Source organism: Diabrotica undecimpunctata, chromosome 1 (genome assembly GCF_040954645.1).
Source record: "Diabrotica undecimpunctata isolate CICGRU chromosome 1, icDiaUnde3, whole genome shotgun sequence".
Classification (NCBI taxonomy): Eukaryota; Metazoa; Arthropoda; class Insecta; order Coleoptera; family Chrysomelidae; genus Diabrotica; species Diabrotica undecimpunctata.
Window position 1 is genome coordinate 85362119 of NC_092803.1, and position 18455 is coordinate 85380573.

General features: G+C 37.1%; 1 long non-coding RNA gene across 1 annotated transcript; it reads right to left on the bottom strand.

Moving 5' to 3' along the window:
• Positions 1-127: 127 nt before the first annotated feature.
• On the bottom strand, positions 128-3950 carry LOC140439523 (uncharacterized). Its single transcript, XR_011950643.1, has 4 exons — positions 3828-3950; positions 1223-1362; positions 798-864; positions 128-731 (listed from the first exon to the last, which is right to left on the bottom strand). It is a non-coding gene; the product is annotated as an uncharacterized lncRNA (long non-coding RNA).
• Between the last annotated feature and the right edge of the window lie 14505 nt (positions 3951-18455).

The window sequence follows — 18455 nt, forward strand, 5'->3', positions numbered from 1 at the left end:
CCCCAAGTTTAATTTCAATATTATGGAATAATCGGTTTGGAAGGAATATCTAATGCACCTTTAAAAAAATCAATCAAACTAAATTTGTACTTTATTACTGTATTATCACAAACCTAACAATGCTGTTAACTGTGCATATGTACCACCTGTTGATAATGTGCCCCAAAAAGCTTAACAATTAATATTTGACTGCTCACAAGGGATTTCTGTTGACTTTTCAGTCTAATAACCACACAGGTTGCATAGTAATACCACAGAATAATAAACAATCAGAATGCCCACTCTGTTTGAAAAAATAAGTACGCGCATCTCGTTCGCGCAGACGGAATCAGCCATGTTTTAAACGGAACCAGTAACTATATAGACATAATATGCACTATTTTATTCGTACTTTAAGTTGAAGAATAGATTAAATTATTTCAAATGTACTAAATTATTAATCTCTTACGTAAATAAGTTCTGTCGTAGCTAGTCACCAATTTCTCAATTCGAGTCTAAGTTTCCGTTTAAAATATGGCGATCGCGTGCTGACAAACTTCAAAGGCGGCATCTGAGAGTGGGCATTCTGGTGGTTATTTATTCTGTGGTAACACCACTGTAGAAACTAGATCTTCCTGTTTTTATCTGTAGATTTGCCATCTTACAAACTTTTGAAGTCAACAATTCGGTATCCATTAAGATATTTTTGTTTTACTGGTTCTTTTTTAATTTCTAGGGGATGATTGTTAATGCTAAAATTGAAACATGTTTGTTGGTAATTAAAAAGACACCATATATTTTACTTTCATATTATTTACCTTTCATATTCTTCTGTAAAAATTAAGCTGAACTCATGTAAATGAGGTTGATTGCATTGCATCTTTGCTAAAAAACAAAAGTGTTGCTGTCTTATATCTTGTCAGTCCATGTAAACTTAACACAATCTTAAAATAAAATTGGGTATGGTTGTAGTTTTCAAAATGCGTCTTTTTAAGTCTTTTGTTATAATAAGATATTCTAAATCCATTCCTTACTGCTTACAGAATGACACAGAAATGACTGGAGCATTTTGAATAAGGTTATTTACACTAAATTGATCTAAAATTAGTTCCTGAATGTGCATTCTTTTTATGGAGAGTATTTATAACAAAAGACAAAATTTACGTGATACTGACAATACTTTTTCACATTATGACCATTTTTCAAGCAATGTAAATAAATAAATATAAGTACAGGTACTTACTTCTCTTTGGCATTTGTAGAACCACAAGCTACTATATCTACTGAAATTTTCATTTTTATTATTCTGACATTTAATCAATGTATGACTAGGCTTGGTAGATCTTTTATTAAAGGACTTCAACCTGGGCATTTTGTTCACACCTGAAAAATATTTAATAGATAAACTTTGGCATAACATTAAAATAAAAATAAAAGCACAAAACAAAATCACCGTTATTTAACTAATACTTAAATACTATATAGAAACACTACCCATGTTAACATAAAACAAAAACAAAAATGATTTTTTTTTTTTATTAGAAAAAGATGTCGCATCCACCAAAAGGTTATTAGCGACGGAACAAAATATAAATAACAAAGTTAAACACCTACAGATTATACAAAATGTTTATGGATCTAAGATAATTCACTATATTGTCACAGGAACAGTTTTGACCTAAAGCCTGTGGTAGAGCGAGTGGATCTTGTAGCGCTGTCTTTCTTGGTCATATTTACTACAAATTGTTAAAAAGTGTTCGACTGTTAATCGGACGTTACACTGATCACATATAGGTGGATTTTTCTTTGTGAAAAGGTAGGAGTGCGTTAATCTGGTATGTCCTAGACGTAAACGCGCAACCGCAATTTGTTCTCGTCTATTGCGCGACGATGGAAACCACTGAGACACATTATTTTTGATTTTATTTAAATTGGAATTAGTTTGAGACCACTCATTTCGCCACAAACACAACACTTTTTAAAATAAGCTTTTAAGTCACTGGAAACACACTTGTCTATCGGCTCCGACAAATCACTTAAAATTGCCTCTCGTGCAATCCTGTCAGCTTCTTCATTTCCTGTTATTCCGACGTGTGAGGGAACCTCACACCTGAGAGTTAGATGATACTGAACGATTGTCTACAGAAGAGTCACTATCTAAGTCAGAAATCTCTTTCCCTAAGTGGTTGTGTAGTTTCTTTTGAAGTTTTGTAAACTTGCTTTTTGTAGATCTATCATTTGCGTATTGATAGCTGCTTTGTAAAAGATGGAGTAAACCAGCCATATCAGTTGTAAATTCTTTTACGACGCTAATAGTGTCGGGGGAGCCTTGGACATTATCAATCAGTAAGGACAATTGGTGGCAATTTAAAACGAATGGTGGGGTATGATTATCAATGAAATTTTCAAGAGTTTCCCGTGTAGATTGGACTTTAGATGAGCGTGGTTTTTTTGGTTTAGAGAGTTTGGGTTTTGCAAACAGATTTTCTGATGAAATTGCTGAATCTGAAGGAGGCGTGTCGATCTCGCCAATACTGCGTTTTATGGAAGAACTTGCGTTTTCGCAATTGCTATTAGAGTTTTCACTTAGATGATGTGGCTTTATTACATTTGGAAGTACTGGAGCAAACTCATTGGTAGTGACAGAAGTCGAGCTTGTAGTTTTATTTGTAAGATTGGTTGAATTGGTTGTTTCAAAAAATTGTGGTGATGTATCAGTTTTATTAGAATTTTCTGCAGTTGTATCTAATGGAAAAGGAGCTGATAGATTGGAAAATATTGCTTCCGAAGTTTGTGAAAACGGTATTGCCGCTGAAGGAGGTTGATTAAAAGTGTTGCTATGAGTAGGAGTATTAGTAGTTTCTTTGTCGTGGAGATTTGTAGGTGTAGGTGATATGCTCGGATTTGATAATGGATAACTTGATGACTGCTGTGTGTTTGGTACCTTGTGTAGTATACTTGTTGAAGTTTGATTTGGTACTTCATTGTTTGACTCAATAGGAGTTGATTCCGTTACTGAACTGGTTTTGCATTGGGATGATATGTGTCCTGCATTTTTGCAAATAAAGCAGGTGAGTGTACCTTGTGACAAAAATATGCGGTAAGGTGTTTGGTCGAAATTTATTAGAATAGAATCTGGAATTGGTGATGTTATAGGGCTTATATAAACTTGCCTCCGAAAGCTCAATATGTGACTATATTCGGGAAGAGTCGAGCTAATTTTCAGAAATGTTATTGGGGAAATAAGCTTTAAACCGATATTCTTTAATTCTTCAACTAATACTTGATGAGGAATTGACGGGCAGACTCCAGACAAGACTAGTCTTTCTGCTGGAGAGACAAGTCTTCGTGCTGTTACAACTTCGCCGAGTACTTCTATAGAGCCATGTTGTGTCATGAAGTTATCTACTACGGTTTTGTTTGCCAAATACATGCAGATTCTATTATGAGATAATCTAGATGAAAAAATAATATTTTTTGGGTTGATGATTGTACCCAAAGGAATGAGATAATCCTGCAGTTTAGCATTATCGATACAACTAAATACAATTGCTTGGTTCTTACTCGGAAAAGAATGTGAAGCGGCTGAAGCATAACTGTTTGTGATATTCGAACGTTGATTTACTGGACTGGTTAGATCGGAAGGTGTATTTACATTGTGTGAAGTCATTTTAAGCTGCGGTGGCGAAGGCCTTACTCCGACTCTGGTAAATGAAAAACCAATCGCATGCTACTATAAGCTACTTATAGCAGCTAACCTCACAAAATGATTGTACGGTAGTGTATATTTATTATTTGACGTTTTCTTTTCACAATAATAAAATAATAATTACGTATAGATGACTTACGTAGTAGTATCTAGTAGATAAACACTTTAATTTTAAAAAACTATTTAATAAAACCACTTGTTTTTATTAAAAACTAGGAGTACGATATCAGTAGGTACAACTTAACCGTACCTTGCCAGGGCCGGTCTCCCAACAAATATAATTGTGTGGGTGGCCATGACCACCATTGTCAAATGAACTTTTACACAAGAGTTATAGCAATAGGTACTTACCTAACTATTTTCTTCACTATTAGGAAACAAGTCTGGTATACACTATTTAAAATGTTTATTAAACCAAAAAAACAACACTTAACACAAATAAACAGCAACTTAACTTGAAAGGTAAGTAAACAACAACACAACACAATACAAAAATTAAAAAATTATATGGAATGATCCAATCCGAAAAATTAGAATTTGTGAAACTTCAATTATAATAGTACTTGGCCTCGTTGGCAACAATGTCGATGTTCAGAGAATTCAAATTTCGGGAAAATTAAAATATTAGAATACGTGCTCGTGCTGCCATCTACTCAAAAAATTGTTAAACATTAGTTTAGTTAAGTGCCACTCATTTTAACTGCGGCTTGAAAATATCCCCTTAAGATATTTACTATGAATGTTCATATTTTAATGTTGTTATTGTTTGATTAAAACTTCAATTATTTTTTTAGTATGTTTCAAGGTATTTTGTTGTTTTTATCAGGGTTATTTCAAAATAAATCAATAAATTATTGAATTTATTTACGAAGTTAAAAAATATGTAAATTAATGTGTTATTCTATTTTCGCTGCCAATGATTTTATCGTGTTAAATATTTAAGATATTCGTTATCTCGTAGTTTAAGTTGTAATAGGTATAACATTCTGTGGAAAGATTTCTATCAAATTATAATAGTTTTTGAGTTTATTTTTTAGATCTGGGCATATAATGGCTAGTAAACATGTGTTGAAGATATCCAGTATTACTGAATTTTCCAGCAATGACAATAAAACTACTATTAACTATTTAAACTACAAGAAAACGAATATATTTAGTCTTTTAGGGGATAAAATCACTAGCAGTTAAAAAAGATTAAAACATTAATTTAACAAAATACCTTAAAATACAGTAAAAAACAATTAAAGTTTTAATCAAACCATAAAATAACCTTAAAATTGAACATTCATTAGTAAATATCTTCACGTGCAGAAGGGACAAAAATAATTTTACCGCCAAGAATCTAAAGAACTTTTCTCAAATAAGTCAAGTACCTATCTGGCGAGAGAATTGTAGTGAATTTATTTAACTGCTATGTCTTTATTCAATTTATAATGTCTTTATTAATTCTAATTTAATGTTCTTATCATAATTTACTAAAGGTTCAATATTTATAACACTTACGAATTTAATTTATTTTTATTTATATTAATTTATCTTACAATAATTTATATATCCGAACGTAACAATTAAAATCGCGAGCGCGTCTTCAAAATAAACTAACTCCTTCAATGAAAAATCCGTTATTATATATGAAAACACAACTGGCCTAGAATTCAGGAGAATCCCTCTGATTTATACTAGAAGGTAAATCCGGGTCATCGTCTGACCGGTTTTCTTTCAGGTTTCTGCCAGCTGCTAGAAAATCTCGTACAATCTACAACATATTAGTGAATAAAAATATGTTTACAGGTTTTTAATATGACTCATATTTTTACGTAACATTGCCCCCCTCTCAAAAGATAGTTGTATAAAAATGACAAGGGACGGTTTTCTCTCCGCACCAGTAACTATGCGGATTGCTACAGACTAACACCTGGACTTCGGTGTCTTTAAAGATCTCCTCCACCATATTTCGGATAACCCTCCAATCTAATTGGCGGCACTCCAACTTTGGCATGGCTAACTTTTGCACGTCGGACTCTAGTACGTGCTCTCTCAATTGAAGTAAGGCTTCCCATACATCTCGGTAGGTAGGTTGGTCACGGGCAGTGTCTTTTGTTACCAGGTAGAAAAGGTAACGTGATGCATCTTGGAGTTGCCAACTGATGCATTGGAAATATCCGAGGACTCGTTCCTGTGCTCCTTGAATCTGAGACAGCACTCCTCCAATTCCCACATTACTTGCATCCGTATCTAAGATGAACTCTCCTTCTGGCAGTGGATACCCTAAAATTGGTGCTGTTATTAAATGCTTTTTCAACGTCTCAAAGGCATTTTGGCAGTCTGTATCCCAGCGGTAATATCTTGCTTCCTCCGTAAGTCGTGTTAATGGCTTAGCGATATCTGCAAACTTCTTAATAAACCTCCGGTAGTAAGTACATAGTCCAAGAAAACTTCTCACTTGATGTTTGTCAGTTGGTTTTGGCCATTCCTTAATGGAATCGATTTTTCCCTTATCCACGGCCACTCCTTCTTTACTGACTATATGACCCAGATAATTGACTTTACCCTGAAATAGCTGGCACTTCTTGGGGTTTAGCATCAATTGGGCAGCTTTAAGTCGATTAAAAACGTTTTCTGAATTCTTCAAATGTTCTTCGAATGTCTCTCCCAAGACGATTATGTCATCTAAATAAACCAGGCATGTTTTCCAAGATAACCCTCTCAACACATTTTCCATAAGCCTCTCAAATGTCGCAGGAGCATTACAGAGTCTAAATGGCATAACGTTGAATTGTCACAATCCAGATCCTGTGGTGAAGGCTGTCTTTTCTATATCTACTGGGTCCATTTCTACTTGCCAGTATCCAGACTTCAAATCCAAAGTAGAAAATAATTTACTTTCAGCCAATGTGTCCAATGTGTCATCGATTCGAGGCAGAGGATAACTATCTTTCTTGGTAACGTTGTTCAGTAAACGGTAATCCACACAGAACCTCGTCGTTCCGTCTTTCTTCTTAACCAGGACCACCGGAGAGACCCATGGGCTCGTAGAAGGTTCTATCACCCCGTCTTTCTTCATTTCCTGAACAATCGTTTCAGCTTCCTCTCTTTTCGCCTGCGGTAATCGTCGAGCTGTTTGACGAATTGGCTTAGCATTACCAGTATCAATTTTATGCTTAACAGCGGTAGTTCTTCCCGTCTTTCCTTCTTTCGGTACGAAAAGATCACGATACTGCCGAACAAATTCCCTTAATTTCCTTTTTTTAATCTGATTCAGAGACTGTCCTGCAACTGCAACCATTTGGTCGAATTTGTAGTTATTAGATTTATATGGAATTATCAGATGTTGTCGTCTGACGGATTATGGATGTCACAGGTACACAAGTTCCTACCTTTGTCTCTTTCTTGATGGTCACTGGGTAGACGTTGACATTGATAAGTCTCACAGGAATTTCTTTAGCCGAAGTCACCAATACCTTTCCAATTATGATTCCTCGGCCAACCTCGTCGTCATGGTTCCAAGGCTCCATCATAACAGGTGTTCCTTCGTCCACAATGCCCTGTAGCCGCGCTACTATGATCGTTTCACTTCTCGCAGGCACGACTGTATCTTCTTTAACGGCTGCTTGCATAGTGTTGTCATCAGGTGGATGGAGAAATACCTCTTCGTTGCCAACTTTGATTACCTTATTCTTAAAATCCAATTGGAATCCATGCATATTCATTACGTCCATTCCTAATATAACATCCTCTTCGATGTCAGCAACTATAACAGTACGGACAAGCTTTTCTGCTCCAACTCCCAATTGTACCTGGATTTCTCCATAAATGTTGGCATTTTCACCTGTAGCGGTCCGAAGTCGCAACCTCGTTGGTAACAGTTTCTTACGGCTGTTTATAACTGTCGGGCGTATAATGGTTCTGGTCGCTCCGGTATCCACCAACAACGTATGCTTTTTACCATTTATTTCTCCATCTACATATACACTATCTTCACGACATTTCAAAGAAGCTATTAGCATGAGAGGGTCTTTGGAAAAGTTTTGGGTCAAAGCTGCCCCCCTAAGGCTGACCCGTTCTAGTTTTCCTGGTGGTGAGTTTCTTGTTTTGATGGTCTTCTTTTTCTTGCATGTCATGCTTTTCATCATATTAATGAGCTGGCCAAGTTTATCTTCATCTCCTTCCTCTTTTACAGTCCTAGCTTTACTGTACCCGCCAGAGGCCTGCGTAGCTGACTCGTATTCGAGGGCGGCGGATAAGACATCAACCAGCGTCTTGTGACGAGCTAATCGCAGTGTTCTCTGCATTTCATGATCACGAAGACTATCAATAAACGTTTGAACGGCCAACTTTTCCATCATGTCTTCGGGAGCTGTTGGATAAGCATATCGTACTAATCTGGCAATATCTACCTCATATTCTTGAAGAGCCTCATCTTTCTTTTTTCTTCGATTTTTAAGCTGTGACTGATATACATGCTCCAAATGTTCGTGACCATATCGCATATTTAACCTCTTCTTCAGTTGTTCGAAATCATCCGTCTCCTCTACGGCTATGGTCTGAAGCACATCTAAGGCATCTCCTCGAAGAGAGATAGTCAGGTTTACAGCCTTTTCTTTTTCAGACCATCCATTCGCTCTTGCAGCTGATTCGAACTGTTTCATGTAGTTGATTTTAGAAACTTTCAAAATATCGTCAGAAACTTTGTTCTCTAATGATGCGATGTCACCAGAAACTTTTGAAATATCGCCAGAAACTTTGTTCTCCAATGATGCGATGTCACCAGAAACTTTCAAAATCGACGAGAGGACAGCATCATGTTTGTCTTCAAATATATGTTTCTGGATCTAAACCATCTTGCTCCAAAGCGTTCTTTAGTCGTTGGACTAACTCAGCCTTTTTCCCGGTAGAAGCTAATTCTCTGTCTTCGAGATATCTTCTTAAATTAGTTACTGTCAGCTCATAAATCGTCGTCATTTTCACAATTTAAAAATATTCTCTTCGGAACAACACGTTATGATTGATTACTATAAGTCTAATTTACTTTGATCCCACTTCTGACACCATTTGTAGTGAATTTATTTAACTGCTATGTCTTTATTCAATTTATAATGTCTTTATTAATTCTAATTTAATGTTCTTATCTTAATTTACTAAAGGTTCAATATTTATAACACTTACGAATTTAATTTATTTTTATTTATATTAATTTATCTTACAATAATTTATATATCCGAACGTAACAATTAAAATCGCGAGCGCTTCTTCAAAATAAACTAACTCCTTCAATGAAAAATCCGTTATTATATATGAAAACACAACTGGCCTAGAATTCAGGAGAATCCCTCTGATTTATACTAGAAGGTAAATCCGGGTCATCGTCTGACCGGTTTTCTTTCAGGTTTCTGCCAGCTGCTAGAAAAATCTCGTACAATCTACAACATATTAGTGAATAAAAACATGTTTACAGGTTTTTAATATGACTCATATTTTTACGTAACAGAATTCAAATCGCAGACACAGATCATCAAAGATAATAGTGGAAATACCATAACAAACTCAGACAGTATTGCAGAGGTGTGGAAAGAATATTGCGAAATACTATTCCCTAACAACGACTCAGACAATAATACAGAGAAAAGAAGTTATGAAAAAGAACCTTAAATATTGAAATCAGAAATTGAGGCGGCAATTAAAAAGCTAAAATTCAGAAAAGCAGGAGAAGATGGAATTACAGCTGAAACACTCAAAGAAATGGGAGAATTAATGAGATCTGGAATACCGGAAAGTGGCCAAATGACTGTGGTAAAATCACGTTTATTCCCATGTATAAAAAAGGTTCACCGACAGATTGCAGTAATTACCATACAGTAGTATTGATATCACACGCGAGCAAAGTACTTCTAACCATCATCAATGAAAGACTAAAATCAATTCTCTCACCACAAATTTCCCAAGAACAATGCGGATTCGTCCCAGGGAGAGGAACAAGAGAACATATTCTTAATATTCGTCAAATTATCGAAAAATCTCGAGAGTTTAACATAGAAACATATTTATGCTTTGTTGACTATTCCAAGGCATTCGATGTCGTAAAATGGGATAACATGTGGCATATACTTAGGGAAATGGGTACGCCAGAACATCTAATCTATTTATTACAAAACTATCTGTAAATAATACTGCTAATGTAAGAGTTAATAATGTGGTTTCGAAAAACTTCAAATAAAAATCTGGAGTTCGACAGGGATACATAATATCCCCTATTATATTCAATATATGTATACCTATATATATATATATATATATATATATATATATATATATATATATATATATATATATATATATATATGTATATATATATATATATATATATATATATATATATATGTATATATATATATATATATATATATATATATATATATATATATATATATGTATATATATATAAAGACAATAAAGCCCCAGGAATCGATGACATCTGTTCGGAAATGTATAAAAAAGGTGGTGATCAACTTTTTGCAGCAATCCATAAACTAATAGTACTTATATGGCAGAATGAATGGGTACCAGAAGAGTGGCTGAAGGGAATAATATGTCCATTGCATAAAAAGGGGGATCAACTGGAGTGTAAGAACTATAGAGGCATTACTCTGTTAGCATCTGCGTATAAGATCTTCGGCAATGTATTATCTGAAAGACTTAAACATTTTACAAAGGATATTGTTGGTCAATATCAATGCGGATTTACTGCTGGAAAGTCAACTACACATCAAATTCAAGCACATAGGCAGATTCTAGAAAAGTCATTAGAATATAACATAGAAACACACCATCTCTTCATTGACTTCAAAGCAGCCTATGACAGTGTGAAAAGAACTGCATTATATAATGCAATGATAGACTTTGGGATCCCACCTAAGTTAGTTAAGTTGTCCCAACTAACAATGCAAAACGTAAGCTCATGCGTTAGAATTGAAGGAGAAAACTCTACGTTCTTTGACGCAAATTCTCGCATTCGCTGACGATATAGTTATAGTGGGCAGAAGTATGAGAGACATGGTGCAGTGTTTTACAAGGCTTGCGGACGCAGCAAGTGAATTAGGACTTGTGGTAAACGAGGAAAAAACCAAATATATGTTGGTTTCTAAAAACCCTCGAAATATCCAACAAAGAATTCAAATTAACAACCATACCTTTGAGCAAGTCAAAGAATTTACATATCTTGGATCGCTAGTAAACGCAACAAACACGACAAGCGACAAAATAAAAAGACGCATAGCAATAGCAAACAGAACTGTTCACGGCCTCCAGAGACATTTAAAAAATAAAAATATAAAACGTGCACTAAAGCTTAATATATTGTTACGATAAATATACTGGCCTAACTTTTATGACTAATTATTCTGTTTTATTGTAGAAATTTCGGTGGAAGTCTAGATTCAAATTATGGTGAATTCTCCAACTTGATGTTCTCGACTATTCCAGTATATCAGGATTTCGTATATAAATACAACATTTTTATATGGAGAGTTAGTTAATTCTGAACCCGCGCTCGCGAATTTGTTACGTACGGATATAATATATAAATTATTGTCAGATAAGTTAATATAAATAAAGAAATAAATTAAATCCGTAAGTGTTATAAATATTGAACCTTTTAATAAATTCACAACAAATGGTGTCAGAGTGAGATCGAACATAAATTAGACTTATAATAATAATACAAGTGAATACGTAAAATAAATTGTGAAAATGGCTACGATTTATGAGCTCACAGTGACGAATTTAAGAAGACATCTCGAAGACAGAGAATTAGCTTCTACCGGAAAAAAGGCTGAGTTAGTCCAACGACTAAAGAACGCTTTGCTAGAAGAAGGACTAGATCCAGAAACTTATATATTTGAAGACAAGCATGATGCTGTCCTCTCGTCGATTTCGAAAGTTTCTTCTGATGTAGCCAAAGTTTCCGGCGACATCGCATCATTGGAGAACAAAGTATCCGGCGACATCGCTTCTTTAGAAAGCAAAGTTTCTAACGAGATTTCTTCTCTGGAAAGCAAAGTTTCTGCTAACATCTCTAAAGTCACTTCAGAGATATCTGCTCTTGACGATAGAGTGTCTTCGTTAAAAAACCAAGTTGCTGCCGATATGTTGGCCTTCGAAGAAAAGATATGGAAAGAGATGGAAAGGAAGATGGAGGAAACAGGGACAGCAGAGAGAGGTAACAATCCGATTACAGTGGAGATAAAAGAAGACGAGACGAAATTTAAGTTGGAGACACGGCCGAAATTTGAAGGAAGTGGAGGTTCTATTCATGTTAAAGTCCCAACTTTCGACGGAAAATCATCATGGAACAACTACATGAAACAGTTCGAATCAGCCGCAAGAGCAAATGGATGGTCTGAAAAAGAAAAGGCTGTAAACCTGACTATCGCTCTTCGAGGAGATGCCTTAGATGTGCTTCAGACCATAGCCGTAGAGGAGACCGATGATTTCGAACAACTGAAGAAGAGGTTAAATATGCGATATGGCCACGAACATTTGGAGCATGTATATCAGTCACAGCTTAAAAATCGTAGACAGAAGAAAGAGGAGGCTCTTCAAGAATATGAGGTAGATATTGCCAGATTAGTACGATATGCTTATCCAACAGCTCCCGAAGACATGATGGAAAAATTGGCCGTTCAAACGTTTATTGATGGTCTTCGTGATCATGAAATGCAGAGAACACTACGATTAGCTCGTCACAAGACGCTGGTTGATGTCTTATCCGCCGCCCTCGAATACGAGTCAGCTACGCAGGCCTCTGGCGGGTACAGTAAAGTTAGGACTGTAAAAGAGGAAGGAGATGAAGATAAACTTGACCAGCTCTTTAATTTGATAAAAAGCATGACATGCAAGAAAACGAAGACCATAAAATCAAGAAACTCACCATCGGAAAAACCAGAACGAGTCGGCTTTAGGGGAGCAGCTTCGACCCGGAACTTTTCCAAAGACCCTCTTATACTAATAGCTTCTTTGAAATGTCGTGAAGATAGTGTATATGTAGATGGAGAAATAAATGGTAAAAGACATACGTTGTTGGTGGATACCGGAGCGACCAGAACCATTATACGCCCGACAGTTATAAACAGCCGAAAGAAACTGTTACCAACGAGGTTACGACTTCGGACCGCTACAGGTGAAAATGCCAACATTCATGGAGAAATCCAGGTACAATTGGGAATTGGAGCAGAAAAGTTCGTCCATACTGTTATAGTTGCTGACATCGAAGAGGATGTTATATTAGGAATGGACGTAATGAATATGCATGGATTCCAATTGGATTTTAAGAATAAGGTAATCAAAGTTGGCAACGAGGAGGTATTTCTCCATCCACATAATGACAACACTGTGCAAGCAGCCATTACAGAAGATACAGTCGTGCCTGCGAGAAGCGAAACGATCATAGTAGCGCGGCTACAGGGACTTGTGGACGAAGGGAGACCTGTTATGATGGAGCCTTGGAACCACGACGATGAGGTTGGCCGTGGAATCATAATTGGAAAGGAATTGGTGACTTCGGCTAAAGAAATTCCTGTGAGACTTATCAATGTCAACGACTACCCAGTGACCATAAAGAAAGAGACAAAAGTAGGAACTTGTGTACCTGTGACATCCATAATCCGTCAGGCGACAACATCTGATAATTCCAACGACAAATTCGACCAAATGGTTGCAGTTGCAGGACAGTCTCTAAATCAGATGGAGAAAAGGAAATTAAGGGAATTTCTGCGGCAGTATCGTGATATTTTCGTACCGAAAGGAGGAAAGACGGGAAGAACTACCGTTGTTAAGCATAAAATTGATACTGGTAATGCTAAGCCAATTCGTCAAACAGCTCGACGATTACCACAGGCGAAGAGAGAGGAAGCTGAAACGATTGTTCAGGAAATGAAGAAAGACGGGGTGATAGAACCTTCTACGAGCCCATGGGTCTCTCCGGTGGTCCTGGTTAAGAAGAAAGACGGAACGACGAGGTTCTGTGTGGATTACCGTTTGCTGAACAACGTTACCAAGAAAGATAGTTATCCTCTGCCTCGGATCGATGACACATTGGACACATTGGCTGGAAGTAAATTGTTTTCTACTTTAGATTTGAAGTCTGGATACTGGCAGGTAGAAATGGACCCAGTCGATAAAGAAAAGACAGCCTTCACCACAGGATCTGGATTGTGGCAATTCAACGTTATGCCATTTGGACTTTGTAATGCTCCTGCGACATTTGAGAGGCTTATGGAAAATGTGTTGAGAGGGTTATCTTGGAAAACATGCCTGGTTTATTTAGATGACATAATCGTCTTGGGGGAGACATTCGAAGATCATTTGAGGAATTTAGAAAACGTTTTTAATCGACTTAAAGCTGCCCAATTGATGTTAAACCCCAAGAAGTGCCAGCTATTTCAAGGTAAAGTCAATTATCTGGGTCATATAGTCAGTAAAGAAGGAGTGGCCGTGGATAAGGGAAAAATCGATTCCATTAAGGAATGGCCAAAACCAACTGACAAACATCAAGTGAGAAGTTTTCTTGGACTATGTACTTACTACCGGAGGTTTATTAAGAAGTTTGCAGATATCGCTAAGCCATTAACGCGACTTACAGAGGAAGCAAGAGAATACCGCTGGGATATAGACTGCCAAAATGCCTTTGAAACGTTGAAAAAGCATTTAATAACAGCACCAATTTTGGGGTATCCACTGCCAGAAGGAGAGTTCATCTTAGATACGGATGCAAGTAATGTGGGAATTGGAGGAGTGCTGTCTCAGATTCAAGGAGGACAGGAACGAGTCCTCGGATATTTTAGTAAAGTTCTTTCAAAACCTGAGCGGAATTATTGCGTCACGAGAAGAGAACTTCTAGCAGTAGTTAAATCAGTAGAGCACTTCTATCAATACCTCTATGGAAGGAAGTTTTTAATCCGAACCGACCATGCCGCCCTTAAGTGGTTGATGCAGTTTAAGAATCCAGAGGGTCAGATAGCCAGGTGGATCGAACGACTCCAAGAATACGATTTTAAGATTGAGCACCGAGCCGGAGTTAGCCACAGAAATGCTGATTCTCTTTCCAGAAGGCCATGCCCCGCAGAGTGTTCCCACTGCAACAAAACGGAATCCAAGGAAGCAGCAGTGCTAAGAACGACGATTGTCAACGACGACTGGACGCCTACTAAGATAAGGGAAGAACAAGAGAGAGATCCAGTTATACAGAAAATCCGAAAATGGAAAGAGGAAAACCGTCGACCACCTTGGCAGGAAATATCAAACCTATGCTCAGTAGTTAAGACGTATTGGGCCCAGTGGGACTCATTTATCATCGAAGATGGCTTGCTCAAACGAGTCCTGGAAAATGATGACGGTTCAGAGAAAAGAAGACAGTTGGTGATCCCAAAGAGCAGAATAGCCGAAGTACTTCGTCAGTTACACGACAGTCCATCGGGAGGGCATTTTGGTGTAAGGAAAACCTTTCAGCGAATTCGGGAACGGTTTTATTGGATGAACAGTTCCGACGACGTAAAAGACTGGTGTAAGAAATGTACTATTTGTGCTACGAGTAACGGGCCTCACCGGAAAAGGAGAGCTCCTATGAGACAATATAATGTTGGAAGCCCGTTTGAAAGAATAGCTTTGGACATTGCAGGGCCATTTCCAGAAAGTGAAAATGGGGGCAAGTACATGTTGGTAGTAATGGATTACTTCACTAAGTGGGTCGAGATTTATGCACTTCCAGACCAGAAGGCCGCCACCGTTGCAGATAAGTTGATCCAAGAATATATCAACCGATTTGGAGTGCCTTTGGAGATCCATAGTGACCAAGGCAGGAACTTTGAAAGTGATCTATTCCAAGGAATATGTGATAGACTAGGCATGAAGAAAACAAGAACTACCGCGTATCATCCGCAATCGGATGGTATGGTAGAACGAATGAATAGGACAGTTGGCAAGTATTTGACAAAGATGGTGTCCGATCATCAGCGAGACTGGGACCAATACCTTCCGTTCTTCACAATGGCCTACAGATCTGCTGTTAACGAATCAACGGGCCAGACACCAGCCAGAGTCCTATTCGGACGCGAAATGCGACTACCTTGTGATCTAGAATTTGGGTGTCGACCTGGAGAAGATGTAGCAGGTGAAGATTATGTGATCGAATTACGAAGAAGAATGGACGATGTACATGAGTTGGTCCGTTCCCACCTTCAGATCGCTAGCGACCGAATGAAGAAACGGTACGATACACAAGCCGAAAAGGGTTGCTTTAAGAAGAACGACAAAGTATGGCTGTATAATCCCAAGAAGCGAAAAGGTTGTTCTCCCAAATTGCAGCAGTTTTGGGAAGGTCCATACCTCATCATGGAGAAGATCAACGATGTCATCTACCGAATAAGCAAGATTCCGAGGGGAAAGCCGATGATAGTACACCATAACCGGCTGGCGTCTTTCGAAGGTGACCACGACGTAGATGAAGAAGTGGAAGTAAACCAAGTCCAAGACGTGTCTGACCTCACGTTTGAGGAATTCATGGGTGCCTATGGAGGTACCGGTAAAGCAAGACATGGTGTTACCACTGAAGAAAAGCAAGATCTACTCGCGCTCCCCGATGACTACTCGCTGGCCCTCACCATCCCGGCCAGTATCAAAGACGCACCAGGGTTGGCATCCGTCTTTCGAAGGAAGTTTGGTCGAGTTGCAGAACTTCAATGCCAAGTGCCAGCTCCCGGTAAAACCTTGAAACTCCAAGATGCATCACGTTACCTTTTCTACCTGGTAACAAAAGACACTGCCCGTGACCAACCTACCTACCGAGATGTATGGGAAGCCTTACTTCAATTGAGAGGGCACGTACTAGAGTCCGACGTGCAAAAGTTAGCCATGCCAAAGTTGGAGTGCCGCCAATTAGATTGGAGGGTTATCCGAAATATGGTGGAGGAGATCTTTAAAGACACCGAAGTCCAGGTGTTAGTCTGTTGCAATCCGCATAGTTACTGGTGCGGAGAGAAAACCGTCCCTTGTCATTTTTATACAACTGGAAGTTGTAAAAGAGGGTCCAGTTGCCGATACCAGCATACAGTTCCGGTTCCAGTCCCGACAAGGTTCCAGGAGGAACTATCTTTTAAGAGGGGGGCAATGTTACGATAAATATACTGGCCTAACTTTTATGACTAATTATTCTGTTTTATTGTAGAAATTTCGGTGGAAGTCTAGATTCAAATTATGGTGAATTCTCCAACTTGATGTTCTCGACTATTCCAGTATATCAGGATTTCGTATATAAATACAACATTTTTATATGGAGAGTTAGTTAATTCTGAACCCGCGCTCGCGAATTTGTTACGTACGGATATAATATATAAATTATTGTCAGATAAGTTAATATAAATAAAGAAATAAATTAAATCCGTAAGTGTTATAAATATTGAACCTTTTAATAAATTCACAACAATATACAGGACCTTAATAAGACCAGTTTTGATATATGGGGCTGAAACGTGGATCTTATCTCAAAATGATAAAAGACTTCTTGGTATTTTTGAGAGAAAAATTCTTAGAAAGATTTTTGGGGCCGTAAATGAAAATGGGCTATGGCGTCGAAGATACAACTTTGAACTGTATCAGTTATACACCGATCCAGATATTGTGAAATTCGTTAAAGTGCAGAGACTTAGATGGGCTGGACACATTGCTAGGATGTCAGATCACGAATACACGAAGAGATTAACATTTTCAAAACCAGAGGGCACAAGAAGCAGAGGACGACCACGAATGAGATGGATTGATGATGTGGAAGAAGACCTACAGATTCTAGGGGTTAGAAGATGGAGGGAAGTTGCCAGGAATCGACAGGAGTGGCGACTTCTTTGTGAGCAGGCCAAGATCCACAACGGATTGTCGAGCCACTTATGATGATGATGATATATATATATATATATAGGTATATATATATATATATATATATATATATATATATATATATATATAGGTATATATATATATATATATATATATATATATATATATACATCCCACTATCGTTTTAAGCTCTTTTCACGTTGCAGTCATTTAGCATCACCAAGAAATGCTATCATTTTCTATTTATAAGTCGTGTATGTTCGTTTAGTGCACCTTTGTAGGCTTGGCACCGTTGTCGGTTTTTCAATAATCCGATTTTTTTATAAATTAAATTTTTTACATCAAACCATCATTTTAACATTGGGAGGTAAAATTACTGTATTTGGTATCATTTTAAAGCCAATAGATGTTGCCAGTGTTAATACTTAAATAATATTTGAAAACATAAAAATATCGATCGGTTTTGGGTCAAGTTCAAATGAAGACATTGAAACTACCTGCCGACCGGCTGGGGTCAACCAACTAGTTTTTTTTATATCAATGTTCAGTTGTTATATTTATTCAATTTAGATATTTTTTCCCAGAGAGTTGTATAGAGGAATATTTTACATATTTCCAAGCTGTTTAATCGAAGCTATCAGTGAATAGTTTAAGATAAATATTAGATTTTTATGGGATTAGGTCAAAAATATTGGTTGTGATTGGGATGAGAATCACATTTTTAATTATTTAATGTTTAACATTTTGATTTAAATTCAGGAAATCGTTCTCAAAAAACGTTTTTTGTACAAAATGTGTATACACATTTTTACATAATTTGTACAATAAACAAGGTTAAATATTGGAAATCGTATCGTTAAATATTAGTTAATTAAAAATGTAATTT